The sequence below is a fragment of the Zingiber officinale genome, chromosome 9B (assembly GCF_018446385.1).
Source record: "Zingiber officinale cultivar Zhangliang chromosome 9B, Zo_v1.1, whole genome shotgun sequence".
Lineage (NCBI taxonomy): Eukaryota > Viridiplantae > Streptophyta > Magnoliopsida > Zingiberales > Zingiberaceae > Zingiber > Zingiber officinale.
The window spans coordinates 98600766-98625430 of NC_056003.1; the positions used below are offsets into that span (position 1 = coordinate 98600766).

Genomic DNA, 24665 nt, shown 5'->3' on the forward strand with positions numbered 1-24665 from the left:
CCTTCACCGTCGTTGCCTCTATGCGCAAATGTCGTAGGCAAATTGATTAATGGAGAAGAACAAAGGCATTGCCTTAATTAAGCAAGGGAAAATATCCAAACAAGGATGGGGGCAGCTAGTGGTGACCCACCCCAAACGTCCAAAGGAGAAGAGCAATAGAGAGACCGGAGGGGAAGCTTCACCCTCCCTCCCTCTCTCTCTCTCTCTCTCTCTCTCTCTCTCATTCGACCTTCCAAATTCCATATCTCCTTTGAAATATAGTTTTTGATCTCCATGGAATCGCCCAGACTGAAGAGGCTGTATCAAGTTTGACACGGAAACAATGTACGATTAAGAGATCCCCACATTATTCTTTCGATCAACCTGAGACTCTCTCTCTCTCTCTCTCTCTCTCTTTTCAACTTTTTGTTATGAATTATAATCTAGAGTTATGTCCTCTTAGAGGTTCTTGTGTGGCGGAAGGTTGGTATTTGGTCCGGATGCTACTTCAGTATTCCTATCGATGTTTTTGATAGCTACACCAACAATCATATTTTGTACTCAAGTTATTGTCAAAATCCATAACCACGAGATGAATCGAACTCAACCCCAAAGCCATCATATACTTGGGTAGCCAGTGCTCATTGTGGCAATGATTCTCCTAGTCGCGGTAAGATATCATCATAAGCTAGCTAGCTAGCTACTTTCTAACACAAAGTGTAGATTCGATTCGACATGATCAATTTGCAGGTATAACTATGCAGGACTTGACTTTCTTGATGTTGACCTCTAGTAGAGATCCAGACATAGTACCGCGGAATCTGCGGCCGGCGCCATAATTTGAACAAAGATTTGACGATGACGCATATCCACCCATGGAATGGCCTAATGGATCAGCTAGTCAAAACTTGAGGCTACCTCGCACCAAGGAAGTGGAGGTAAATGGATTTAGTGTGAGAGTAAAGTACTGTGAGACATGTTTGTTGTATCGTCCACCTCGGGTTTCTCAATGTGCCATCTGCAACAACTGCGTGCAGAAGTTTGATCACCACTGTCCGTGGGTTGGCCAGTGCATTGGATTAGTAAGCCAAGCCACTCTATGAGATTATATATAAGCATCACTTTTGGCTGAAGAAACTTAACAATTTTTATGTTTTTTTGTAACTCTCTGAAATGTGATCTGCAGCGCAACTATCGGTTCTTCTTCATGTTTATACTGTCCTCGACCCTCCTCAGCATTTACGTATTCACTTTCTCGTGGCTAAACATTCTCAAAGAAAAGAAGAAGTACCACAATTCGGTGTGGAAATCCATGAGCGGCCAGCTGTGTCACTTGCACTCATTCTCTATGTTTTCTTTGTGGTTTGGTTTGTTGGCGGGCTCACAACATTCCACGCCTATTTAATCAGCAAAAATCAGGTGATCAGCTTTGTGTCTTTTCTTGATGAATAAAATCTAACAGTGATTGCACCCTTCATAGTCGATCTTCTATTGACTACTAGGTCAAAACTCAATAAGTTCGATGGTTAAACGCAACGTTCTTTCAACCACATCAAAGGAGAGTTTGATATAACTTGAACTATATGTCCCAAGAAATAGGCTTAAGCGAAATAGGCTTGAAGCAAACTAGTTTGTGTGCACACTTGGTTTCAAGATTAAAGCTCCCCATAAATTTATGCTTGAACTAAGCCAACCTACACATTGTTGGAATGAGAAGCTTATGGAAGACAAATTTCACTTAGATGGAAGAGAGAATAAGAGAACTTGAACTTGTATTGAAACCTTTGCTTTACTTGAAATCTTGATTTTGTTACAAAATGAGAGTTCACTCCTATTTATACTAGTTGTACCTCCTAACCAATTGTTAAGATTGCGCCAACACATCTTCCATCTAATGGTTATTAAATTAAATTAAAATTATTTTAAAAACTTTAAAAATTATTCCTTTAAAAACTTTTTAAAATTCTTTTAAAAACTTTAAAAAATTATTTTAAAATTTTATTTTAAAAGCTCTTAAAAATTCTTTTTTAAAAAAACTTTAAAAAATTATTTTAAAAACTTAAAAAAAATATTTTAATTTTTTTTAAAAAAAAATTAAATAAAAAAAATATTAACTTAAAAATTTATTTTAAAATTAACTTTAAAAATTCATTATATTTTTTTTTCTTCTTAATATTTTTAAATTTAACTCTAAAATTTTTTTATCCTAAAATTAAACTCAAATTTTGTTTAACTTAACAATCTTAAAATTAAGTTAGATCGAACTTAGACTAATTCCAGTTCCTACCTATTGTAGGAAATCAAGTAGATTTTGGACAGTGGTTGCTCCAAACATATGACTGGAGATCACACCAAATTCACCCAACTTACTTACAAAAGCTTAGGAACAGTTACATTTGGAAACAATGGCAAATTCAAGGTAATTGGTATAGGTAATATTGAGCTAAAAACTGACTTTATCATTACAAATGTGCTACTGGTTGAAAATTTCAAATATAATCTTCTTAGTATCAGCCAATTGTGTGACACAGGATATAAAGTTAAGTTCTTAGCTTCAGAATGTTTAATCAAGCACCTAGAAAATCCTAAAATAAACCTAAAAGGGTTTAGGAAAGACAACATCTATGCAATTAACTTAATCACTTCTTCAATTAAGTGTTCTTTAACACAAAAAGAAGAAACTTGGTTATGGCATAGAAGAATGTCACACACAAATTTCAGAAATATAAGCAAATTAAATGGATGAGTTAAAGGCTTACCAAAATTACCCAACTTAGACTCAACCATATGTAATGCTTGTCAACAAGGCAAACAAACAAAATCTACCCACACACCAAGTAATCAATCTCAAACTAATTCAATACTAGAATTATTACATCTAGACCTGTTTGACTCTCATGAGGTCAAATCAATAAACGGTAGTTTATACTGTCTAGTAATAATAGATGACTACTCTAAGTTCACTTGGGTAAAATTCTTAAAAAATAAGGATGAAACCTTTGAAATTTTTACAAATTTTTGTAAACAAGTTGAAAATGAAAACGATCTTAAAATTAAGAGAATTAGAAGTGATAATGGGGGAGAATTTAAAAATTATAACTTTAATAAATTTTGTCTTGAAAATGGCTATCACCACGAATTTTCGTGCCCTAAAACTCCTCAACAAAATGGGATTGTAGAAAAAAAAAAATAGAACTTTACTTGAAGCCTCTAGAACTATGTTAAATGAATACAATCTTCCCAAATATTTCTAGGTAGAAGCTGTGAGTACAGCCTGCTATGTGTAAAATAGAACAACATTAAATAAAACATATAATAAAACCTGCTTCAAACTTTATTATAATAAACAACCCAATATAAAATACTTTAAAGTATTTGGGTGCCCAGCCTTCAACTTAAATACAAGAGAACACTTAGGAAAATTCACATCTAAAGTAGAGAATGGAATTTTTATAGGATACTCCCTAAATAATAGGGGTTACAGAGTTTATAATAAGGTTACCTTAAGAATTGAAAAAACCACTAATGTAAAATTTGAAGAATCCAAACAAAACCAAGAATAAACCCAACTTCAACCAATTGAATTTGTTCAAGAAAATAATAATTCTGAAAGAACCAATAAATTCCTAAATCACAAAGAGGAAGAAGAACCTCAAGAAAGTCAACCTCCTAGAACTATTAGAGTCAACCCAAATCATCCAACTAGTCAAATAATTGGTGATCCAGACCTAAGGGTTCAGACTAGGACATCCTTTAGAAACCTAAGTCAAATTTCATTAATTTCAAAAATTGAACCTAAAACAGTGGCTGAATCTTTACTTGACCCAGATTGGGTAATTGCTATGCAAGAAGAACTAGCTCAATTTGAAAGAAATAAGATTTGGGAATTAGTGCCACCACCCAAAACTAAAAAGATAATAGAAACAAAATGGGTATTTAGAAATAAATTAAGTGAAACTAGGGAAATTACTAGAAATAAAGTCATACTAGTTGCTAAAGGGTTCAGTCAAGTAGAAGGACTTGACTATGATGAAACTCATGCTCCTGTAGCCAGATTAGAATACATTAGAATATTACTTAGTTATGCAGCCTGCAAAGGGTTTAGATTGTATCAAATGGGCGTTAAATCTGCTTTCCTAAATAGACTAATAAAAGAAGAAGTCTATGTAGGACAACCACCTAGATTTGAAAGTCTAGAACACCCTGACCATGTCTTTAAATTAAAAAAGGCCTTATATGAACTTAAGCAAGCACCTAGGGCATGGTATGAAAGACTAACTTCTTACCTAATATCTAGAGGGTTCAACCAAGGTCAAATTGACCCAACCCTATTCGTTAAGTTAATAAAAGAAGATATTTTTATAGCCTAAATCTTCATAGAGGATATAATCTTTGGCTCAACGAACTCAGAGTTTTTAGATGAATTTACAAGTCTAATGGAACAAGAGTTTGAAATGAGTCTAGTAGGCAAATTAACTTACTTTTTGGGATTGCAAATCAAACAAACAAATGAAGGAAACTATATTTTTCAACAAAAATACACTAAAGAACTACTTACAAAATTTGAAATGGAAAATACTAAAGAGATAAAAACACCTATGGCAGTAAACACAACCCTAGATGATGACCCCAATGGAAAATCAGTTAACTTAAAATACTATAGGAGTGTCATAGGTAGCCTACTGTACTTAACTGCAAGTCGACTTGATATTTTATTTACAGTTAGTATGTGTGCTAGATACCAAACCTGTGTTAAAGAATCTCATTTGACTCAAGTCAAAAGAATCTTTAGATACCTTAAAGGAACAACAAATGTAGGAATCTGGTATCCTAGAACTAACAACTTTGAGTTAATAGGATATTCTGACTCAGATTATGCTGGGTGCAAATTAGATCGTAAAAGCACAAGTGGTGGATGTCAACTACTAGGTCCATCACTTGTTAGCTGGTTTAGTAGAAAGCAACACTGTGTTGCTCTATCTACAACTGAGTCAGAATATATAGCTATAGGAGAATGTGTTGCACAACTATTATGGATGATGCACACCTTAAAAGATTTTAACTTAAACCTTACAAATGTAAAAGTATTAATTAACAATATTAGTTTAATTAATTTAACAAAAAATCCCTTGCATCATTCCAGAACCAAACACATTGAAATTAGGCATCACTTTATCAGGGATCATGTCACTAAAGGAGACATTGAACTCAAGTACATTGAGTCAAAATATAATTTAGCCGACATATTTACTAAACCCCTCCCTGAAAGTGAGTTTAACAATCTACATAGAAAATTAGGGATGTGTCTTATAGATTAGGAATTTTAAAAATTATTTTCAAAAATGGTTATTTTCAAATTCTAAGGTAAATTACTTTTATGTTTTCAAAATTTCCTATTTTTAGAAATTCAAAACAGTTTAAACCTAGACTAGAATAATTTCTTAGAAATCATGTTCCCCTAGGGCTAGTACTTGAGCATCTCACCAACACCTTAGAATTCCCTTGTTTGTGATTGCCAAACATAGAAAGGTGTGAGATGTATAGACAGATTGCCTGGACTTAAGATGATTATGTCAGTGCATCGATATAAGTCTGGGTGTTAAATACCAAACATAAATCAATCAAGTTAAGTCATTCAATTTAGTCAAACACTACCTGATGCTTAGACTTAATTTGACTAACCAAGTGAAAGCTGCTATCCTCTTATAGTAAGTGAGTAACTAACTGGTTAGACAGATTTTGTAATGTCAGGTTCAGGGGGAGGTTAACTATTTTTATACTTATTTTAAAATTAATTTTTGCAAAATACCTCTTTTTAATCAAGTCAAAACTAAGTGTTCGAAATTTTAAAATTAGTTTTCGAAATCATTTTTGAAAGTTAAAATTATTTTTAAAAGTCTGCGTTAAACTTTTCAAATTTTTGATTTAAACCTTCCAAACCTAGTTTTAAAAAGTTGGTTTTGAAAATTGGAGTCTTCCGTTTTTGAAAATCATATTTGGATTTCAAAACATATTTTTGAAAATTTATCCAAAAGGTTACAAAATCAGATTTTATATTTTACTAACCCTAATTTTTTTTACTATCTTTGCAAATTATGTTTCCAAATTGCAAAATTCTTTTTGAAAGGTTAAGTTAAAATTACAATTATCTTTTAAATTAAACGTATCTATTTTTGTAAAACAAAGATAAAAGTTAGAAACTTAAGTCATTTTTTTTATGTTATACTCCCCCAAGATGATTTGACTTTCATTTCTAAAATTTCTTTGACCTTGCATTTTTTAACTTGCTGTTCTATATTATTTTGATAAATACCAAAGGGGGAGGGTTAGGTGGTTAAGTTAGTTAAATAAACAACCAAATTTAAAAACTTAACAACCTTATGCTTGTTTCTCACATGCATATTTATCACTAACTTAATCAGGTTGTCATTGTATCAAAAAAGGAAAGATTGTTGATGCGGTTAGCACTAACGGTCTAACTCAAGTTTTGATGAATGACAAAATAGGTTAAGTTAGTTCCGTCGTTATCTAACACTCTGACCGAGTGTGCAGGAGAAGCATAGATATGTTGACGGGCTGACCTAATGTCTAGCACGAAGCCCAGCTAGGTCAACAGGCCGACCGAATAGCTAGCATGAATCCCAAACGGGTCGATGGGCTGGTCGGACGTTTGGCACGAAGTCCAGACAGGTCGACGGGCTGACCGTATAGCTGGCGTGAAATCCAAATGGGTCGAAAGGATGACCGGATGTCTGATCAGGTAAGTGAAGGTAAGTCACTGGAGGGGAGTGACTGTGAGGACGCATTCCCGGGAAGGGAACTTAGGTGCCGATCAAACTTAGAACCATTTCGAAACTCTAAGTCAAGATCTTGATTAGATTCCGGTCTCAGAGAGACGGAATCTAATTAATACTCTTTCTGATAAACTATAAACTGTGCTAATAATTTGTTTTACAGGAAATATAAGTGCCTCGGACTAACGTTTTCTTGCAGGAAGGAAGCTGTTGGAAATCAAGGTTCGAGCGCCCGGAGGTCCAAGCGCTCGGGAGGTACCCGGGCGCCAGGAGGCAAAAATTATCCACTTCGCGACGTCGACACATGGATTTCTTGGTTGGCTCGGCTACGTCACATCTAGGGAACCCTGAAGGTTTCGGGCGCCCCGAACCTCCTTTATAAGGAGGGTCAAGGCTGGAGCTAGATAATTAACTCAGAACTCACAATCTACTCTCTTGTGCTCCTGCGACGCTGCGAAGCTACTCCGACCACGCGCTCTTCTTTTCTTTATTTTTGCCGGTATTGTTATTATTTTCATTAGCATTCCTGTAATTAACCTGTAATCAAGTTTTTCAAATTGCTAGTGAATTGTCCATCGAAAGCACCCTTGCGTGCGGGCCTTGGAGTAGGAGTCGACACAAGCTCCGAACCAAGTAAAAAGAACTTGTGTTAGCCTTGCTCTTTTCTTGCTTATTCTTTTTCCGCTGCTTAACTCTTTTCAAAAGTTTTTTTATCGCTATTCACCCCCTCTAGCGAAACTCACGATCCAACATATATATCTAGTATCTAGTATCTAGTATCTGGTGTCTGGTAGTATCATAGATAGCAACGAGAGACTGTATAGATACAGAAACGAGTAGCTCAAAGATTGAGTGGAAGTATTAAACGCAGGAAAAAATAATAGTGTAGTCAAGATGAACACAGTAACTATCTGAACGTTTAGCTCATGCACTAAGATCAATGTGCTAAAGAGATAAAGCAAGAAGTACCCGCCTTTATCTGATGATCATGCTAAATAATCCCATACCGAGATGCTAGTTTCGAATCAACGACCTGCAAATCACATCATGCGTAATATAACTAAGTCAAATATGAACTAGTTAGCTAAATCCATCATGAACTAAATAGCCACCTTAACAACAATCTGATTAAGAATCCATAAACTCTTATCATCCCATAACCCAATCTGTAGCTCAATTCAAATAAACTAATCCATGACTAAATCATTCATCCTCTAGACTAATCAATTCCAAGCATAAATACTCACACCAACTAAGTCCACAATCCAATAGATTAAACTACACATAAATCAATGCTAACCACTCACCGAAATTGATGGCTCAGCTAATGACCATAGCTAATATAACTCTCTGCCAGAGAAGATGAAATCACCGCCCCTCCTAATCAAACATACGAATAATAATCCAAATCAATTGCTAACCAACCTCTAATCAACATATCACATCTAAATATCTAACGCAGATCAACCAAATTTAGATCAAGTAATTTATTACCTATGGCTCCCTCTTCTTCTCCAGGGTTGTTCATTAATCCAACAACTACTCACGGAAGATGGTGGCCAATGATAGCGTTGACGACACGAACAGCGACAGCAAGAGGAATTAGGCATTTCATCGAACATATGATCTGCACCACCGTTATGACCAAGTAAGCAATACATCGACACAAAAACAATGTTGACAAAAACATCCAAGTCACAACCAACCTTAGCCATGCATCCGTGATGGCAAGGTGAGTGATCGGAAAGAAGTGCAGTGATGGCGAGCCAGTAGCAAAGCCGGTTGCGACTATGTGCTGGGACAATGGTTGTGGTACAACTCCGGTGACAGGAACAACACGACAGAGGCAGGGAATCCAAGGATTCATCGCTCCGATTTGGGACCACAAGCTGAGGGAGGGTAGCAGCTCAACCTCTCTTACGTCGTTTGCCCCTCCTGGTGACAGCGGCAGCCATCATTCAACCGATGCTTGTGGTGATTGGGTGGATCGATGGCTAGATCGAGACCCATGCCCTTGGTTGATAACTCACCTGGGTGGGATGGCTTGGACAGAGAGGGAGATATACCAGCCGACAGTAAATCGATGGCGCGACGAGCTGACGACCGAAGTGGACGGCTGCTTCAGGTACGCAGAGGCTTCGACAGCTACTCCTCTGGTCGACGACGAAGACCGGATGGGAACATCATTGCAAGAGGTAGAGGGGATCGAGAAGATGCGATATGCGGCGGTGAGAAGAGAGAATCGGGACGAGGAGAGAAGTTCGGGCGGCGCGAGTTGGCTAGGGCATGACGTCGCGAGCTCAACGAAGAGGGAACAACGAGGAAAGGATCGGGCTCGGGGAAAAGAAATAGGACAAAGAAAAATAAGAAAAGGAAATAAATAAAAGAACTTAGGTTTTCCTTTATTAAAGTATAGATTACTTCCTTAATCAACTCCCATATTTGGGTATTTTCAAGCAGGTTTTTCCCATGCCTATTATTTCATCCCCGCAAACTACCTCATACGAGCTCCAATTAAATCCTAGAAAATTTCTAAAAATTCCCAGAAAATCCAATAAGATTATTTGTCAAATAAATTTATTATTTAATTATTATTTAGATGTCGTATTTTACATTTTGTTACCCTAAAGATGATCGGATCAGACTCAGTGTTGGACTGCTCCTCGGTAGTAGTCGGGCGTAGCAACATCCTAGCAGAGCATCAGTAGGAAGCTGAGGTAGTTGGAACTCCAAATGGACATGTAGAAGCTTGTAGAAGAGTTATGTCTTGAATGCTGCTCAAACAGGGCTTATATAGGTTGTGGAAGGCACCTTCAACCTCGTCCAAGGTGCCTCCACAAGTAAATTTTATTACCTATCTTCAATGATGATAAAATCTAAAATCTTCGAATTTTATCCTTTGGAAGGGGCCTTCAAAGCTCTTCAAGGTGCATCTTACAAGCTCAAGGCACCTTCCAGCAAGCTTAAAGTGACTCCAACTGCTGGTTTGACATAGTAATCTTTCGGAGGTTATAACTTTTGACTTCATGTTGGGTTTTTCGGGCCGCGAAAACCGCGTTTTCACGTCGTGGAAACCCCGAAAGCCCCAAAGCCAACGGATCCGTGCAAAGAAAAATTTCTAAAACTACGAATACGAGTTTCACACTCTAGATCTATAGTATATAAGAGTTATACCTTGAAGCGTGCCCTCGCAAATCCCGCTCGTCCAACGGTACGCCGGATCTCGAAGTTGTCAACGTAGACAACTCTCTAGTGATATCCACACGAACAAGAAGTGTTCTTCTAACACTCAAGGATGGAGAAGAGAGCACCACAAGTGTGCTAGCACTTCTTAGGCTCTCGGGTAGGATTTGAAAGGAAGAAAAAGAGAGGATGCAAGAGAAATCTCATACAATCAAGAAGTAGTATCCTCCTTTGTGACCTTCACCCTTCCTTATTCTTTTGGACTCACTCAACCACCTTCTCCTTTGATGAAAGCTCACGGCAACAGTAGCAAAGAGAAGGAAGAACACAAGGAAGAAGATGAAGCAATGAATCATAATCAATTGTCACAAAACAAAACCTATACACCCATTAGTGTGGCCGGCCACATGTTGTAACCTCCCTCATTAATGTGGCCGGCCACATTAAATGGCATGGGATGTGTAACCTCCATGAGGTGGCATACCTCATGAGGTGGAGATGATGTGGCAAGGTTAGTCATGCCATGTAGGATGAGTCAACCTTCATGATGTGGCAATACATCAAGTCAAACTTGATGTTTTAACTTCCATTTAGTCAAGTCAAAATTGACCAATTATCTTCCTTGTTGAGTTAAATCCAACCTTTGATTCAAGTCAATTTTAATTTAATGAATCTCAATTCATTAATATAAATTGACTCAATGAATCAAATTTAAATTAGACTCATTCAACAATTGAATCTAATTGAGTCTAACTCAATAAGTCTAATTTGAATCCAATCTTTGGTGCATCATATGAACCTAATCCAATTAGTTCATCATATGAACCCAATCTCCATCCACTTGTTCTTTGTGTGTGACCCAATAGGTTCTTGTAACGTTGGCAATATTTCTAAACTCCTTTAGAAACATAAGCAATAAGCGGCATCTAGCAATACATCATTGCTACCCAAGTTACAAGAATGTTGAGATCCAACATCACCTTGTGACTACTAATTGTGACTCCTCACAATATGTGACAAGTGTCCTTCTATCCTAGACATCTAGATTGATTAATGTGAGGCATAGACCGTGTCATCCTCTGAACAATCTAAATCTTGAACTCCAAGTAGACTCACTCGATCAAATGAGCCCAACATCTCATGTTGACTCATTTGGGCATGGCCATGCACTTCGTGGTCTAACTCTATCAAGAATACCGATGTTGCTCCCGTCATATGGGAGGGATAGATCCCATCTACATCACTCACATCCCTCTGCATAATTCGTTATATACCCAGTAATCGCCTTTATAGTCCACCCAGTTACGGGTGACGTTTGACGAAACCAAAGTACATAACTCCTTATGTAGGGAACCATGGTGACTTCAGGTCTAAGGATCAGTAGTCATACTAATAGCCACATGAGAAAGTATATGACACTCATATAACGATCCATGATACTTTCTCATGGCGGGTCATTCAGTATACATTCTTTAATGCATACCTATGTGTCAACTTGATATCTCTATATCCATGACTTGTGAGATCAAGTCATCGAGTTGACCTACATGCTAGTCTTGTTACATTAACATTATCTCTGAATGTTAATACTCGACTAGGAATGATTAAGAGTAGTGTTCCCTATATCATCTCACTATCGGTTCAACTAACCGATTGATATAGGTGAGAACCGTCTACTCAAGGACGTTATTATACTTAGTTTATTTGGCACCAATACAAGTAAGTATAATAACCAAAAACCAAATGCCTTTATTTATATAGAATATGATACAATAAGTCCAAAATACAATCATCAAATGATTGGCTCTAGGGCTCTAGCTAACAATCTCCCACTAGCACTAGTGCCAATCAGTATAGGCTCTAAGCCCCAATGACCTAGTGTGATCATCATGCTTCCTCTGTGCCAAAACCTTGGTCAAGGGATCTGCGATGTTAGCCTCTGTTGGTACTCTACAAATCTTCACATCTCCTCTTTCGATGATCTCTCGAATGAGATGGAAGCGCCGTAGTATGTGTTTGGTCCATTGGTGTGAGCGATTCGCCATGCTATAGCTCCATTGTTGTCACAATAGAGCTCAATGGGGTCAAGAATGTTAGGAATCACCCCAAGTTCAGTGATGAACTTGATCCAAAGCTGCTTCTTTGCTACCTCGATGCAAAGAATGTACTAGAATCACATCGATCCGTCTTGAACTCTTCCAGACAAGACCACCATTAATGCAAAATACGAACCCCATTGCGATCTATAGTCATCCCGGTCGGTCTGGAAGCTTACATCCTTTACAGCTAGCTCATCATCGCCTCCATATATCAAGAAATATTCTTTAGTCCTTCTTAAGTACTTAAGAATATTCTTGACCGCTATCCAGTGACTTTCACCTGGATCTGACTGGTATCTGCTCGTCATGCTCAAAGCATACGAGACATCAGGTCTAGTACATAGCATGGCGTACATGATCGATCCTATGGCTGAGGCATAAGGGATCTGATCCATGTGGTCTCTCTCCTCTCTAGAAGAGGGACCTTGAGTCTTCGAAAGACTTACGCCATGTGACATCGGCAGAAATCCCTTCTTGGAGTTCTGCATGGCAAACCGAAGGAGTACCTTATCAATGTATGTACTCTGACTTAGGCCAAGCATTCTCTTAGATCTATCTCTATAGATCTGTATCCCTAAAATCCAGGATGTCTCACCTAAGTCCTTCATTGAGAAGCAACTCCCTAGCCAAGTCTTGACAGACTGAAGCATAGGGATGTCCTTCCCAATGAGTAGTATGTCATCCACATACAATATGAGGAAGACAACTATATCCCCTACAACCTTCTTGTAGACACAAGGTTCATCTTCGTTCTTGATGAAACCAAACTGTTTGATTGCATCATCGAATCGAAGATTCCAACTCCGAGAAGCTTGCTTTAGCCCATAAATGGACCTATGCAGCTTGCATACTCTACTAGTATGCTGTGGATCGACAAAACCCTCAGGCTGTGTCATGTACACATCCTCGAGTAGGTTTCCATTCAGAAACGCAGTTTTGACGTCCATCTGCCAGATCTCGTAATCGTGGTAAGCTGCAATAGCAAGCATGATCCGAATGGACTTAAACATCGCTACTGGAGAAAAAGGTTTCATTATAGTCAATACCATGAATTTGCTTGAAACCTTTAGCTACCAAGCGACCCTTATAAATAAGTCCATCCATGTCAGTCTTTCTCTTAAAGACCCACTTACACCCAATGGGTTTTACCCCTTCAGGTGGATCAACCAAAGTCCATACTTGGTTGGTGTACATGGATTCCATTTCGGATCTCATGACTTCTAGCCATTTCTCGGAATCTGGTCTCATCACAACTTCCTGATAGGTGGTAGGCTCATCCTCTATGAGCACAATGTCATCATGGTCAGACAAGAGAAATGAGTATCTCTCAGGCTGACGACGTACCCTATCAGACCTGCGAAGAGGTATGTCTACTTGAACTGGTTGTTGTTCCTCAACTCCTTGTGGAACATCATCCACAACACTTTGTGGTTCCAGTTCAATTTCCATCGAGGCATCAGTGCTATTGTTCGCATCTTGAACTTCTTCAAGATCGAACGCGCTTCCACTTAGAAAGACCCAGTCTTTGCCACAACTACCTTGTGCTGACTGGGAATGTAGAAGTAATATCCCTTAGTTTCCTTGGGATATCCAATAAAGTAGCACTTGTCGAATTTGGGTCCTAACTTGTCTGAGACTTGACGTCGAACGTAAGCCTCACAACCCCAAATCCTCATGAAAGACACCTGGGCATCTCTCCCAGTCCATATCCTATATGGTGTCTTTATCACGGCCTTGGATGGAACTCGGTTGAGTATAAAAGCTGCCGTGTCTAGAGCATAGCCCCATAGGTATGTCGGAAGATCTGTGTGACTCATCATCGATCGCACCATATCTAATAGGGTACGATTCCTCCTTTTGGATACACCATTCCACTGTGGTGTTCCAGGAGGAGTGAGTTGGGATAGAATCCCACACTCAGCTAGGTAGTCACGAAACTCATAGCTAAGGTATTCTCCACCTCGATCGGATCGAAGTATCTTAATACTCTTGCCAAGCTGGTTCTGTACTTCATTCTTGAATTCTTTGAACTTTTCAAATGATTCAGACTTATGTGTCATCAAGTACACATAACCATATCTACTGAAGTCATCAGTAAATGTGATGAAGTACCTATAACCGCCTCTAGCAGCGATATTGAAAGGGCCACATACATCACTATGTATGAGTCCTAACAAATCAGTTGCTCTTTCACTGTGCCCACTAAAGGGAGTCTTGGTCATCTTGCCTCGTAGGTATGACTCGCATATCTCATATGATTCTAAATCAAATGAGTCCAGCAAACCATCCTTATGGAGCTGGGATAAGCGCTTGTCATTTATATGACCTAAGCGACAGTGCCAGAGGTAGGTCTGGTTCATGTCATTTGACTTGAACCTCTTGGTATTTATGTTATAGATAGGGCTCTCAAGGTCTAGAATATAGAGTCCGTTTATTAGAGGTGTACTACAATAGAACATATCGTTTAAATAGACGAAACAACATTTGTTCTTTATTATAAACGAAAATCCTTTCTTGTCCAAACAAGAAACTGAAATTATGTTCTTAGTCAAGGCAGACACATAACAACAATCATCTAATTCTAGTACAAGCCCAGAGGGAAGAGATAGATGATAAGTTTCTACAGCAATAGCAGCAACCCGTGCTCCATTGCCTACTCGTAGGTCTATCTCACCCTTCGTCAATGCCCTGCTATTCCTCAGCGCTTGTACATTAGTACAAATGTGCGAAGCACATCTGGTATCTAATACCCATGATGAAGAAATAGAGAGGTTGACTTCTATAACATGTATACCTGAAGTAGAAATCTTATTTATCTTCTTCTTAAGATCTTCCAGGTATTCTTTGGAGTTCCTCTTCCAGTGCCTTGCTTGTCCTTGATATAGGTGACAAAGATGTTCAACCATATCGTAAGCACCCATCAACTCATGTTGCTTCTGAAGCTCAGAGTTCATGGTCGCGAGCATAAGACAGGACACATCTAATGCGTCATCTTGATGCTTCTTGTAAGCATCACGAGCCTCCGAAATGGGCTGCTCCAGAACGTACAGTTTACGTTCCTAAGTGAGAACTATTCTCAGATTCCTGTACCAGTCCAGGAAATTTGCTCCGTTGAGCTTGCCCTTCTTAAGGACAGAACGCAGAGAGAAGATGTTCGTGTTCGACGTCATGACAATTCTACAACAGAAATAAATGCAAAAATAAGTATCATATTCTTAATCATTTAATTAGGCCTTTAACTAAATGATGCTCCCACTGAATTCTATAATTCATGTGGGACAAAATCCACATCATACTAACCCTTGAGTTAGCTTTGGCTAATACGCCCAAGACTTAGTATGATCGGTAGGTAACAATTACCAATTACATCTCTATGCAACTCTTGTTTATAGGATCAAAATCCGCATTTATATTAAAACTTGAGTTAGCTTTGGCTAATACGCCCGAGAGTTAATATATATGTGATTTTTGACCTATCTTTCCAACCGTTGGAAGAATGCCTATAGTTATACTCGATCCAACCGAGTTAACTAAGAATACTCAATCTAATTGAGTTGTACTCAACCATGCGTTGATAGGCGGAACCAAGATTGTCCCTCCGTACCCTACCAAGATAGTATGTGTTGCTCTGCATTGGCAGATTCAACAACAACATGCGATCGAGGTAGTGGTAGGTATCTCGGCATGGTAGGCATTACGAGTTGACGTGATTTAGATCTAATCTAAAAGATGATGCGTATCATATACTCGATAGATCTAATCTAATCGAAGGGTGCATCATGTGCACGACTTAGATCTAATCTAATCGTAAGGCACTAATTAATTACTTAATTAACTAGCATGCATCACATACACACAAAAACAATTAATTAAATAATTAATCAAATAATTTTGTGATTATGTCATGGCCCCTACTACGATCTTCTCAAGCCAATGAGAAGATCGGATGGTCAACCTAAGGTCAACAGCTTCTCAAGCTCCTTCCTTTGACCACCTCGTGTTGCTCGCGCCCTCCTCGTAACTCCGTCTCGAGTGGACCTTCCATCGCTTCAAAATTTATATTACATTTTGAAACTCGAGTTACATTCGAGTCTAAATCTAATTTACAATAAGAATAAAAGAGAAAGGCACGACGCGCAGGTCACGAAAAATAAAAACATACAACACGCACATCACATCACGGCACGCAGGCCGTATTATGAATTACAACACGAATTATCCAATCGAATTGGGTCTTTGGGCCATGACTATCACAAAATAATATATATAATTCAAAATTATATATTTCTATAATTTTCTGTAATTTTTCTATAATTTTATAATTTTTACGAGTACAATTTTCCGGCGGTTCCGTTTAGCGGTTTTCGGGCGCAATCGCGGAACGAATCCCCTTGCGGGGCCAGGGGAAGCACCCCTACCCGCGATCTAACCATCACGAGGGTTCCATTGCGATCTAACAGCGCCTTAGTCCACTGTCCCAAAAAGTTTTGGGGTGAAACTTGGCCGTTTTGGAAAAATCTTCCCGGTAGCGGAAGCCTACAAGCGCCGAAACACTTGTGCTTCGCTTCTACGAGAAAATTACCCATAAAAACTATAAAAAACCTAAATTTACAAAATATTACATATATGAAAAGTTTTCATAAAAACACAAAATAAACTCGTATTCGCTTTGCACGTGGCTCTGATACCACTGTTGGGTTTTTCGGGCCGCGAAAACCCCGAAAGCCCCAAAGCCAACGGATCCGTGCAAAGAAAAATTTCTAAAACTACGAATACGAGTTTCACACTCCAGATCTACAGTATATAAGAGTTATACCTTGAAGCGTGCCCTCGCAAATCCCGCTCGTCCAACGGTACGCCGGATCTCGAAGTTGTCAACGTAGACAACTCTCTAGTGATATCCACACGAACAAGAAGTGTTCTTCTAACACTCAAGGATGGAGAAGAGAGCACCACAAGTGTGCTAGCACTTCTTAGGCTCTCGGGTAGGATTTGAAAGGAAGAAAAAGAGAGGATGCAAAAGAAATCTCATACAATCAAGAAGTAGTATCCTCCTTTGTGACCTTCACCCTTCCTTATTCTTTTGGACTCACTCAACCACCTTATCCTTTGATGAAAGCTCACGACAACAGTAGCAAAGAGAAGGAATAACACAAGGAAGAAGATGAAGCAATGAATCATAATCAATTTCCACAAAACAAAACCTATACACCCATTAGTGTGGCCGGCCACATGTTGTAACCTCCCTCATTAATGTGGTCGGCCACATTAAATGGCATGGGATGTGTAACCTCCATGAGGTGGCATACCTCATGAGGTGGAGATGATGTGGCAAGGTTAGTCATGCCATGTAGGATGAGTCAACCTTCATGATGTGGCAATACATCAAGTCAAACTTGATGTTTTAACTTCCATTTAGTCAAGTCAAAATTGACCAATTATCTTCCTTGTTGAGTTAAATCCAACCTTTGATTCAAGTCAATTTTAATTTAATGAATCTCAATTCATTAATATAAATTGACTCAATGAATCAAATTTAAATTAGACTCATTCAACAATTGAATCTAATTGAGTCTAACTCAATAAGTATAATTTGAATCCAATCTTTGGTGCATCATATGAACTTAATCCAATTAGTTCATCATATGAACCCAATCTCCATCCACTTATTCTTTGTGTGTGACCCAATAGGTTCTTGTAACGTTGGCAATGTTTCTAAACTCCTTTAGAAACATAAGCAATGAGCGGCATCTAGCAATACATCATTGCTACCCAAGTTACAAGAATGTTGAGATCTAACATCACCTTGTGACTACTAATTGTGACCCTCACAATATGTGACAAGTGTCCTCCTATCCTAGACATCTAGATTGATCAATGTGAGGCATAGACCATGTCATCCTCTGAACAATCTAAATCTTGAACTCCAAGTAGACTCACTCGATCAAATGAGCCCAACATCTCATGTTGACTCATTTGGGCATGGCCATGCACTTCGTGGTCTAACTCTATCAAGAATACCGATGTCGCTCCCGTCATATGGGAGGGATAGATCCCATCTACATCACTCACATCCCTCTGCATAATTCGTTATATACCCAGTAATCGCCTTTATAAGGGTGACGTTTGACGAAACCAAAGTACATAACTCCTTATGTAGGGAACCATGGTGACTTCAGGTCTAAGGATCAGTAGTCATACTAATAGCCACATGAGAAAGTATATGACACTCATATAACAATCCATGATACTTTCTCATGGCGGGTCATTCAGTATACATTCTTTAATGCATACCCATGTGTCAACTTGATATCTCTATATCCATGACTTGTGAGATCAAGTCATCGAGTTGACCTACATGCTAGTCTTATTGCATTAACATTGTCCCTGAATGTTAATACTCGACTATGAATGATTAAGAGTAGTGTTCCCTATATCATCTCACTATCGGTTCAACTAACCGATTGATATAGGTGAGAACCGTCTACTCAAGGACGTTATTATACTTAGTTTATTTGGCACCAATACAAGTAAGTATAATAACCAAAAACCAAATGCCTTTATTTATATATAATATGATACAATAAGTCCAAAATACAATCATCAAATGATTGGCTCTAGGGCTCTAGCTAACACTTCAAACTCGGAATCAACCTCTGTCAGTTGCTATGCCTGCATAATTTGAAGGTCTATGTTTATCTCTGCAACATAGAGTTAGAAAAATATATGCATGAATACTTTATATAAATTTATGAGTTAGATTCTGTCTTTTTGAGATTAGAATCTAGTCAGGGTCTCAATTTAGATTTTTAAAATGAACCTAAATTGGACCGACGCCTACTACCCCCTTAACCGGGACACATCCTCACTAAGTCACTCTCCTCCAGTGACTTACCTCCACTTACCAAATGTCAAGTTACCTTCTTGATCTCCAATCTGACCCACCAGGTATTCCTGCCAGAATCGCACATCGGGACTTTGCCCATCGGGAATCGAACATCCCGACTTCCTGCTGGAATCACACATTCAGACTTCAACCCATCAAGAATCAAACATCTCGACCTCCTGCCAGAATTCCACATCTGGACTTTGCCAATCGGGAATCATATATCTTGACTAGACTTCTTGCCTGGTGTCTGGTCCTCTTGACCTATCAAGTTAGCCAACCCTACGCACTCGGTAACAAGATTAGATCAACAACATATCTAACTTTAATCCACTTATCATTCATCAAAACTCAGGTTTAATTTTCAGTTCCAAATTCACCAATAGTATAGAGGCTCCAAAAGGTCCAAGCCATGCCTATGAGGCACGACCATGTGACAATCAAGTTTTTACCAAGCTCTAGCTGTGCCTCTTAGACACGACCTTGTCTGATAAAAATGTACGACCGTGTGGAATTTTTTGCATTGTAGACTGAAATAAAATGGTCATAACATTTTATTTGATTAGAGTTGCAGGCTATTCTAGATACCAAAATATAGATAACTTTAAGATATACAACTTTGATGAAGACTTCAACCTGAGAAAACCACGTCTAGATGGTCTAAAAGATGTTTCTATGAGACACAACCATGCTAGAGCCATGCCAGAACCATGATAGAGCCATGTCAGAGCAATGCTAGAGCATGCTAGAGTCATGCTAGAGCCATGTCAGAGCCATGCTAGAGCCATGCTAGAGTCATGCCAGGGCCATGCCAAGGCCAAAAATTTTCCCAGGGCCATAAGACATGGCTGTATGAAATTACACGGGCGTGCCTCCCATCCAGAGCCTATTCAAAGGGAGGTCGTGTGAAATCACACGATCATGCCAAATCTCTAGAGCCTACCCAGGGTATGTCCATGCCAATCTAGCAAAGCGGCTTCACACCTTAGCCGTGCCAATTAGCATGGTCGTGTCATTTGAGTAGAGCAGCTTTAAGCCCTGGTTGTGCCAATTGGCATGCCCGCCCCTCTTTAGCCATGGTAATTTATTCCCAAGCTGTGCCAAAAAGCATGGCCATGGCGGAAAGCACGAGGGGTCATGTGCCCCTTGCTACAAAAGGGGGTTTCTACCCTTTTCAGGCATCTTTGGCTTGGGGCTCCACCCCATTTCTTAGAGAAGGGTTCTCACCCTTAGGAGAATCCTAGAAGCTTCATCTTCGCTAATCCGTCCACCTTCGGAGTAAGGATTGCATCCAAGAAGACTGACACTATATGGATAAGCCTTCTCTACTCTTCTCTTTATGCTTTGAGTTATAGCTTGCTTTACTTCTTGTCTCTTGGTTGTATTTCCTTCTCTATGGAGTAGATCTCTCGATCTAGGATGTAGGAAGTAACTATAATGTGATGTGATATATGAACTATATATTTGGATATTTTCTTATTCAATGAAGTATTTATACTATGTTCTATGTATATTATGCCTTTTATGTGTTTGATGAAATATGTGAATGGTGTAAATATATAAATGTATATTGATTGTTCACTCCATATAGGGGATAATTTAGATTATATGACCGAGGGATCCTAGTGACAAGGGTATCCCTTTAACCAGATATCTAGAGTATCACCTTGAAAGGGAGGACAATTCTCCACAAGGAAACATCTAATTAGGCTTAATGGGTTATCTCTAATCCTATGTTAATAAATATTTTATGTAATCTAGCGATTATATGACTGAGGGGGGGGGGGGGGTTCCCTAGTGACAGGGGTATTCCTTTAACTGGACTTGCTAGGTTACCTCTGCTACTTAGTGGTATTAGATACCAATAGAGGTAGCACTCTGACATGACCATCGCGGGGTAGTATTGGTATTTAGTTAGACTTCCTAAATATGCATAAGGATGGAGGTAAGAAGATGAATAATGTATAGGAATATTAACTAGCATCATAATGAAACTGAACTCCTAGAATCATTTCCTCAAATCCAACTTCACCTTCACTCTCCTTCTCTCTGTCTCTCTCTCTCTCCCCTCTCAATATCTCTCTTCCTAGCATTTGTGAACCATATTTTGATTGTCTAGATAATTCATTATTCGAAGTTAACTAGTGCTTAATCAATAGTCCCTGTGAGATTAATATTTTATTACTTGATATCAATTGTGCACTTACGATCGTACACATTAAGTTTTTGACGCCATTGCCGAGCACCGTTTTCGATTAACATTAGTTGATTATCATATGAGTTACTCTAGACTTGTTAATAGATTTTTTATTTATTTGTTTGCTTTTATTTTTGTATTTCCTTTCTGGTTTTTCATTATGTATTTTTCTTCTTGTTTTTAATTCTGTATTTTTAGTTTTCCTTATATTTTTTTAAGATATTATGAGCACTAACATGTCAAGCAGACCTTTAAGAGAATTTTTCACACCCATGAGTGTAAGTACAAGATCTTTCATTGATGAAAACTATGATTCAGATGATGATCAATTTGAGTACCTTTGTAGAGTGTGTGGTAGCACTTCTCATCCAACTGTTATTTGTCGCTTCTTCCAAAAAGTTTCTAATACTCTAGAATTTCAGTGTTTGTTTTAACCTCAACATCAAGTCATGAATGATCTAATTTCTAGCACTGATAGCTATGATTTGGAAAATTATTAGACTCAGAACTTTCAACCCCCAAAAATTCCCAAGTAACACGAGTATTTCTAAATACAGTAGCATATCCCTGACCCACCTCAGTACTTCAATCAAGATTGGATGGATCATCAAAATTATGATTATAAAAGCATGCAAGGTGTTGATCAATCTTTTCAAGTATCTCAAAGTCTGTCAAAAGTTTAAATCTGGGGGATGTGTTGGGTTGTAGTTTAGTTTTTGCACATTTCTTTTTGTGTGTTGAGTTGTAGTTTAGTTTTTGCACTTTTTTTGCATAATAAAATTTTTACTAGTTGCATCATTCATCATATTATGATTATTTGTTCCTTAATGCACAATACTAGCACTCTTGTTCTATATTTCATGTAGTTTATGGGTTATTTATGGTGCTAATATGTTTAGTGATCTATCTTTTCCTATCTATGTTAGCATAAAGTGAGCAATATTTTTACTATAGAAGTTTGAGTGTTGGCCTTGTTTTAGGATCTCTTACACCTTGCTTAATTTTGATGATAGATAACTCTAAAAATAGTCATAATTCATAGAACTAGACTAGTAGTTGTGTTCCTAAGGTGACCTCTTAATTAAATTTTCGTTACTGGATGATCTAAGATCATGGAAAATCACTTAGAAAAATTAAAATCCTTGCATTTGCATTTATATATTTGCATTTGTGTAAGTATTACACCGTTAAAGTACTAAAAAATAGAAAAACAATAAAAAAAAATTATATGAATAAGGGATAGAAAATAGTTGTCATGAGTGGAAATTAACAATTTATCCATTTGAGACCAAATTAGGTTACTAGAGAAATAAATATTATATTTCTCTTGATTCTGAGTAGTCCTTTGAGACTTTATGTAGTCTTAGAGATATGAACCAAGCGTGTGGTAGGTAAGTGTCTATCGCTAGAAACATAAGGAACACAACTTTATGACAACTTGACTAAACTTAGGGATTGAAATTTGAAAAGCTTAATCCACTATTGCACTGAGCACGAAGAGCTATTTCTTAGGCCATACTCAAACAACTTTTGTATCTTGCTTACTAATGAAATCATTTGATAGGATCAGATCGACTCACTTGAGATTATGATGCACTATTTAGCCACTGGAGTCTAGATTACAGTTTTGCTTGAGAACAAACAAAAATTTAAGTTTGGAGGTGTAATGTGCATAAATTATATAGGGTTTTTTTGCCATACCTTAATGCACATCTACTTATATTTCATGAGCATAATATATGTTTATTGGATTTTATTTCATTATAATATCATATTTCTACTCATTTTGTTTAGAGATCTATTTTTTACTTATTTTCATTGATAGGACACATTTTAGAGCAAAAATAGAGCAAAAGGTCTTGAAACATGAATTTGAAGGAAGGAGCATGCTCACTCAAAAATACATGAAGGAAAAGGCTTTCAAAAGACTTTTAATTAGAGATTTAATCAAAGAACATGCTCTAGTCATGTTCCTTGATACGTTCATAATCCTACAAAAGAAATTTAAGGGGAAATGAAGCTTAAATAGAGTCTAGAGCCTCAAAAAAGTTTGGGTCATGCCTATGAGGCATGACCATGTGACAATCAAGTTTTTCCCAAACTTTGATCGTGCCTCTTAGACATGACCATGTTTAAAAAAGGGCATGGTCATATGAAATTTTCTACATTATATATTGAAATTAAAATGGTCATAACCTTATACTCGGTTTGAGTTATAGGTTGTTCCAGATACCAAAATGTAGATAGCTTCAAGATATACAACTTTGATGAAGACTTCAACATGAGAAAACTACATCTAGATGGTCTAAAAAATGTTTCCATGAGATACAACTATGCCAGAGCCATGCTAAAGCTTGCCAGAGCCATGCTAGAGCCATGCCAGAACTATGCCAAAGCCATGATAGAGACCATGCCAAAGCCATGCCAGAGCCATGCCAGAGCCATGCTAGAGCCATACCAGAGCTATGCTAGAGTCATGCCAGGGCCATGCCAAGGCCAACTTTTTTCCCAGGGCTATGAGATATGGCCATGTGAAATTACACAGCCGTGCCTCCCATCCATTGCCTATTTAAAGGGAGGCTGTGTGAAATCACACGACCTTGCTAAATCTCTAGAGCCTACCCAGGGTATGGTCATGCCAAAAGTCATTGTTGTGCCAAAAGGCATGGTCGTTCTAATCTAGCAAAGCAGCTTCACACCTTGGTCGTGCCAATTAGCATGACCATGTTATTTAAGTAGAGTAACTTTTGTTGGTGCAATATTCCTAGGTCAATATTGACCTGGTTGACTAAGCTTGAGTCTTAATGTTTGGATTTCAATGTTTGACAATACATGGAGATTCTAGATGTAATCATTCGATTGGGAAGATTGTTGATACAATTTCTCTCTGATCAATGACTGACCAGTTAGATGTGAAGAAGAGTTAAGTAGGTCAAAGGGTTCATCGGATACTTGACTGGGAAAGTTCTAACTGGAGGTTAGGCAAGGGGAAGTCCTGGTGAGTGAAGCCAAGCAATTGGGAAATCTTGGTGAGTGAAGCTAGCCAGGTGAAAGTCCCAGTGAGTGAAGCCGGGTAGTGGAAAAATCATAGTGAGTGAAGCTAGGTGAAAGTCCTGGTGAGTGAAGCCAGGCAAATGAAAATCCTAGTGAGTGAAGCTAGGCGAAAGTCCTTGTGAGTGAAGCTAAGCAGATGGAAAGACCTGGTGAGTGAAGCCAGACACGTGGAGATCCAAGTGGGTCAAGGCTGACCGAACACCTAGTGTTGGGAAGCCCAAGTATGTCAAAGGATTGACCGGATACTTGGCACGAGGAAATCTAGATGGGTCAAGGGTGACCAGACATCTGGTGGAAGTCCAAGTGGGTCATGGAGGACCGAACACTTGGCACAAGACGGTAAGTCCAAGTGGGTCAAGGTTCATGGTTGACAGAATGTTGGGTTTGGGAACCCTAGACTTGACTCGGGCAAGCTAGGGTTGGTCAATTTGATCAAGTGATCAAATTAGACGAAGCCAAATCGATCAACTGAT

At 38.3% G+C, this 24665-nt stretch overlaps 1 pseudogene; it reads left to right on the plus strand.

Annotated features, from left to right (window-relative positions):
- Positions 1-273: 273 nt before the first annotated feature.
- On the plus strand, positions 274-1431 carry LOC122023214 (annotated as a pseudogene).
- The last annotated feature ends 23234 nt before the right edge of the window (positions 1432-24665 follow it).